This window comes from Lactuca virosa, chromosome 5 (genome assembly GCF_052849685.1).
Source record: "Lactuca virosa cultivar CGN04683 chromosome 5, Lactuca_virosa_CGN04683_v6, whole genome shotgun sequence".
NCBI lineage: Eukaryota > Viridiplantae > Streptophyta > Magnoliopsida > Asterales > Asteraceae > Lactuca > Lactuca virosa.
This window is the reverse complement of record NC_136430.1, coordinates 168367360-168374492: the sequence shown is the minus strand read 5'-3', so window position 1 is coordinate 168374492 and position 7133 is coordinate 168367360. Positions and strand designations below refer to the sequence as shown.

At 34.2% G+C, this 7133-nt stretch overlaps 1 pseudogene; it reads left to right on the top strand.

Annotated features, from left to right (window-relative positions):
- The first annotated feature begins 279 nt into the window (after window positions 1–279).
- LOC145112002 (uncharacterized) lies at window positions 280–1330 on the top strand (annotated as a pseudogene).
- The last annotated feature ends 5803 nt before the right edge of the window (window positions 1331–7133 follow it).

Genomic DNA, 7133 nt, shown 5'->3' with positions numbered 1-7133 from the left:
AATGTAACTTGTGTGGAAAAGTCGTTAGCGGGGGGATTTCTAAATTTAAACAACATATTGCTCATGTGACGGGAAATGTTTCTTCATGTACAGACTCTACAAAAGTCGATCAATTGAGAATTCGAAATTATCTTAACAAAGGGAAGTTAAAAAAGATAGCTAAACGCACACATGATGAGTCCATAAGATTAGAGGTGATGCAAGAATTACATGACAGTGTTGATGTGGATGAAATAGAAGATTTTTTTGGGGTCTAAAGCACCAAATGTTATAGGCCCCATGGATGACTTTGCAAACAAAATAAACCCCGAAGAAGATTTGAAGAAGGGAAAGGGAAAAATTTTTGATCTTAACAATATTGTTCGAAAAGATAGAATATTAGCGTATCATAAATTCATTAGTAGGTGGGCATATAAAACTTCGATTCGGTTTCATGCATTGGAAGATGATAGCTTCAAAATGATATTGGAGGTTGTTGGCCAATTTGGAACTGGGCTTCCACCTCCTACTAGATATTCTTTGAGCGACCCACTTCTAAAGCTTGAGGTTGAAAGAACGAAGATTTTGTTGAAAAGAAATGAAGAAGAATGGAAAGAGATTGGATGCTCGATCATGACAGATTCTTGGTCCGATAGGAAGAGAAAGAGCATTATGAAATTATGTGTAAATTTAAAAATGGGTACCGTGTTTTTATCATCCAAAGAAAGTTCAAGTGAAGCACATACAAGCCAACACATATATGATTATGTGGAATATTGCATTCAACAAGTTGGTCCCGAGCATGTTGTTCAAGTTGTGACCGATAATGCCACGAATAACATGAGAGCGGCGAAGTTACTAAAAGAGAAACGACCAACTATTTTTTGGTAATCATGTGCAACACACACCATTAACCTTATGCTCAAAGGTATTTATATTTTGTTTATTATATTGTTTAGTATTTTAGTTTTAACATGTTTTATTTTATACTATAATTCATTAATTTGTTATTTAATCATGTTTATTTCTTGAAGGTATTGGTAGACTTCCAAGGTTTAAGAAAGTCCTAGATCAAGCAAAGAAACTAACCATTTTCATTTATGCTCACCACAAAACCTTGGCTATGATGAGAAACTACACCAAGAAAAGGGAAATTATTCGACCGGGAGTCGTGAGATTTGCTTCCGCCTTTCTAACATTACAAAGCTTATCTGAAAAGAAGGAGCAACTAAAACATATGTTCTCTAGCACCGAATGGGAGGAATGCAAATTTTTCGGTACGCCTAAAGGGAGAGCCTCATATGGAATGGTGACAAGTCTCCAATTTTGGGCTCGTGTGACACAATCTTAAAAAATGTTTTCCCCTTTGGTGAAAGTCCTTCAAATGGTTGATGCAGATTAGAAGTCCTCAATGGATTTTGTTTACGGGAAGATTAAATTAGGAAAAGAAGAAATTATGAAAGCTTTGGGTAATCAAGAGAAAGCTTACAAGCCTATTATAGATATCATAACCAACAAGATGAAAGGTAAGCTAGATTCAAAATTACATCTGGCTGCTTATCTTTTGAATCCTTATTATCATTATAAGGATTCACAACTCCACCATGATCACGACATAATGGATGCGGTTCTTGAATTTTTTGATACATTACTTTTTGAAGATTTGGAGATGCAAAGACAAGTCGTGACTATTGAATTGCCAAAGTATAAGGAAAAAGTTGATAGATTTGGAGTGGAGCTTGCATATAAATCTTGTATGTCGAACGATGCCGACTTTGATCCAGGTAATTTGTTTTTACTTTTATTTATTTGTTTTATAAAACAATAAATTTTATATCTATTAATTTACTAATGCTTTTTTGTTTCAAAATATAGCAAGATGGTGGGGACTTTTTGGTGGCTCAAGTCCTCATTTGACAAAGATTGCAATGAGCATTCTTTCTTTAACTAGTAGTTCATTGGGTTGTGAAAGGAAAGTGAGCACGTTTGAAGTGGTTAGTTATAAACTTTAAATATCAATAATGTTTTTAACCCTTTTTTTCCTGTACTTGTACATACAAAGAAACGAAATAGATTGGAGACAAGTAGATTGAACAATCTTGTTTATGTTCAATTTAATGGAAAAAAACAAAAAGAGAAAAGATAGGACTTTAGAAGTGCTTTTAGCAAATGATACTCACTCGGGTCAAGAATGGATTGTTGATTGTAATGATTGTGATGTAGATGAAGTTGACCCAAAATCAATTATGGAATCGGCTAATGAAGCTCTCGGGACTAATGATAATCAAGCACCCCGTCAAAATTCAACAACTAGAGAACTTTTTGATGAAGATTTCGAGTCCGAGAATGAGAAGCAAGTGTTTGAAGAAGGTGAATATGAATTAGATGGAGTTCAAATATTGGAAGAAGTCAGAGGAGATTAGAAGAAGATGAACATTTAAATTTATGAAAATATGTGTTTTTTTGGATTATTAAACTTTTTATGAACTTGTACTATGATAGTTTATTACTTAAATGCTTAAATAGTAGATTATGATTTTTTTTATGGATATTTACATTATATATATATATATATATATATATATATATATATATATATATATATATATATATATATATATATATAGAGCTAGCTTCAAGTATTCTAATTAATTATTGTGTGGATGTAGGAATCAATGTGAGCCAATCATTTCAAAACCTAAATAAGGTAAAAAATTTATGTTATCTATTAATTAACTTTAGTAATTAAATAAATAATTTAATTAATCCCTTTAATTTAGGCAAGATAGTTTAAGAATTAATTAAATAAGGTAAATTTTTAATGTTATCTATTAATTGATTTTAGTAATCAAATCTATTTGTTCAATAATTGCATATTTATGGATGTTATTTAGATTATTATTCTGTAAGAATATGTATGAATCTATATTTGCATTACAATGTTTGAATATATAATGATCATGTTATATTTCAACTGATGGTTTAAGAATGTTGTTTTTCTACAACAAGTTATTTCAATCAAAATATGTACTCTATCATAATATATTCTGACATTTTCATAGAATTTCGTTCTAATATAATTGCATTCTAAAAGAATAAAATCGAGTAAAATTAAAAATTATGTTAGAATTAAACATGAATTAATTAAAATAAAATCAGAATTCAAAATTAAAAGAATCAATATCCCTTAAAATCCGAAATTTTCATTAAATAAACATGTGTTTCATAATTTGAACATGTGTCTCCTAATTTAAAGATAGGTAAATCATTACTTAAAATAACTAAAACCATTGGTCTACATTCATCTCTACATCCACACAATAATTAATTAGAATACAATAACTTAAGCCTATATATATATATATATATATATATATATATATATATATATATATATATATATATATATATATATATATATATAAGACTCTCCGATTAATCGCCGCCAACACCAATTAATCGTTTGGCACCAGACACCAGTCGACTGTCAAGCGTCTGCCTTGGAAGAAGTTTCGAAATTTAGATGGTTCTAAGGAGTTAGAACACGAAATGAACCATGTAAGGAAGTGTTCTTTAGCATATAAAGGAAAAAAACTAACTTGTGTATGTTAACAACTTACTAAGATGATAATACTTGATGCAAAACTCTTGAAGTCCCACACCAAGGTCACGAAATTTGCAAGAGGTAGTGAGTGAATTTCCTTGAAGTTTTGAGAGGAAATTAGGAGTGAAATGAGATTGGAGAAATTTTTTTGTGTGAGGTGAAATGGCCATAGGCCGAGAATTTCTAAGGAGAGAGGGGAGAGAAGATCAAGTGGTTAATACATGGCGGATTAGTTTCAAATTTCCTAGATATTTGGTGGTTATTGCATGGATTACCACCATGCAATAAGGAGGTGTCACCATTAGTATTTCCCATATTATCCCCCCCTTTTTTTGACAATGTATATATATATATATATATATATATATATATATATATACACACACACACATAACCAAGAATGGGGTGAGAATGAAGGAAAAACATGTCTTTTGGGTTATTATTGAATATATTCGAAATTATAAGGTCCAATAAGGAAGTTTTCGGCCCATTGAACCCTTCTTATGGGTTTACGGCCCAAAGGTGATGAAGGAATGGGGTTTACGGCCCAAAAATGTTCAAGAGTGTTGTTTACGACCCATAAAGGCCCATGAGAATGAATATGGGTCTATTTAAGGCCCAAATAGGGTTCCTTGACCCAAAATAACCAAATTGAGAGTTTACTAGCCCATTAGGCCCAACAAGAGGATCCTGGTCCATTGTGAGTTTGAACTGGGATATTAGGGCTTTCAAATCCATAGTTGAGTAGGTGAGATGTATTGAATTAGGTTTTGAACTTCACTCATGAGTTTTGATTCAAATGGTTGATTTGGAATGAGCATAGTACATGACATCAATTTAGATTACAAGTTATTCAAGAGTTGATTTTTCATGAAGACATAATTTCTTAGCTAAAATGCTAGTTGTGACATCATCCCCCCGTTAGAGGGAATTTCGTCCCTAAATTCTTTTGAAAGATAGAACTACGGACGAGCGAATAGATGAGGGTACTTCTGCTTTATCTGGTCCTCACGTTCCCATGTGAATTCCGGTCCACGCTTAGCGTTCCATCGAACCTTCACAATCGGAATGCGACTCTGTTTCGTGCGCTTCACTTCCCTATCCATTATCTCAACTGGTTCTTCGACGAACAGGAGATTCTCGTTTATTTCGATCTCTTCCAGAGGAATGATAAGGGTTTCATCTGATAGGCACTTTTTCAGGTTCGAGACGTGGAACACAGGGTGTACGTTGCTGAGCTCCGTAGGTAACTGCAACTTACATGCCACCGGACCAATTCGGGCAAGAATCTCGAATGGCCAGATGTATCGTGGTTTTAGCTTGCCCCGCTTTCCAACTTGGATCTTCCTTTTCTAGGGAGAGTCCTTCAATAGCACCCGCTCTCCGACTTGACACTCCAGAGGCTTTTACCGTTTATCAGCATCGTTCTTTTGTCGGTCTCGCGATGCTTGGGGTCGTGCCTTGATTTGAACTATTTTCTCCGTCGTTTCCCGAATGATATCGGGGTCTGTAAGACTGTTGTTCGATGCTTGTCCTCTTGCTAGTTGGGTGTTGGTCATCTCAGCCCAACACAGAGGTATTCTGCCTTCACGTCCTCTATGGTGAGGTGGATTGATGGTCATGGTTAATGAGGATCGTGTACTAGACATCCCAACATTAGTACCTCCAAACCCTAAGGTGAACACTGTTGGGTTTTGTATACTACAACATCCTATGGTGCACATACAACCCTAAAAGCTTTGGATCTATTTTTTCTCTAATTATACATGCATATGGTTTCCAAAGCTTTAAGCCTACAACTAGCATACAAATAACATATCTATAATAAGACAAGTTTTAGACATACCTATTGATGTTGTTGATGTTGCTAGGAAGACTTTGGCCTTTAAGAACTTAGTGCCCCAAGTGTTGCACCTCAAATGGAATCACAACTCACCTAGGACAAAGGTGACTCTTGAGAGAGAATTTCCATGCACCAAAAAACACCTCCATGAACTCCAAGAACTAGAAGTATGCGTTTTTAGGTTATGGAGCTTATATTTATATGTAGGATTCCAAGAGTCATGGGTATAACCCAAATCCATACCCATGGGTTTTATGATCCATGGTTCATGTGGCCCAACTCTTTGTGTATCCATACATAAACTTAGTCCAATATGGATCATAAGCCCAACACATATAAATATAACCAATTACCATAATTAGTCCCCATAGATTTAATTAGTCTCTTTTGATCACTAAATTAATTCCAAATTAATTCTTGATCAATACTAATTAAATCATATGATTTAATATTAATATATTAGAACTTATAATATATTAATAAATCATATATAACCTCTTCTCAAAAGTCCATCCTAACAAATTGTCCTGATGTTATGCAACCCAAATGGACCATGCTACTCTCGGGTCGAGTACATACCAATAATAGTTATGGGCTTAGACATCTAATCCAACAGTCTCCCACTTGGATAAGTCTAACACTATTATTGCAAATATGACTCCAAAATCCCGACTAGTAATCGTAGCTCTTAAAAGCCACTATCGAACTCTTACCTAGTCAATGACGTGTCCATTAGATAAGGGATCATATATTCCTCCATTCTAGATATCATATGGACTGAGACATGTATTATAATCATTCTCTCTGTCCATCTGTTGTTTCCCGATTTCTGATTTATGACGACCGACTAATTGAACAAATCAAATTAGTCCAAGCCCGGTCGAGCACTTATGTTTGTCATCACTAAATCATCGAGGGGCCCACAGATATCACTTTTATCCACATGGGGTAAAAGGAACAGATAAACTTCGGCCCAAATGCTCGCTTGTACTGACTCATCAAATTACACACAACGATATGTTTTATAACATCCAAGTTACTGGTGCGTTTACATATGTCAATGTGCAACCGACTCGCGACTACAACTCACACGTCTCCGTTTGAAGAATATAAGATATTATTGTCTCATGATCATTCGTGATAAAATCCATGAAGTGATTCAAATGAGCGTGGGTTTAATCCAATACTCGAATCTTATTCCAGGAGCATTCATGAATACTACAACTATGTCTAGGCCACCTAGACAAACTACAGACTCATTCATGACAGTCTTGCCTCAATACCTACTTCCAAAGTATGATCGACTGTGGACGGTTTGAATAATCTAGTTATTCGGGAAGTCAAAAAATGCAAAGTGAAACACAAGAATAATACTAATCCTATATTGCCCAAAAACGTTTGAGTCATATTTATTACTCATTATTCATTGTATAATGTTTCGAATAATCAACTTAATACTTGAATTAAAGCAATAGTTGTCTCATGCTACAAGCATGCACACTATGTTTACTTATGGTCCTTTCTCTGTGGAATAGATCAGTTGAAAACATTTCAATGATACTCATTTCGCAACTCTAAATCCTTATCGCAAATGTAAGAATACAAGATTCTTTGCCATTTACTGAAATCTGTTAGATTCTAAACTTATATGCATTGATCCTTTTGTAATGACTATGCACAAAAGTCACAAAGACTCGACAACAGACA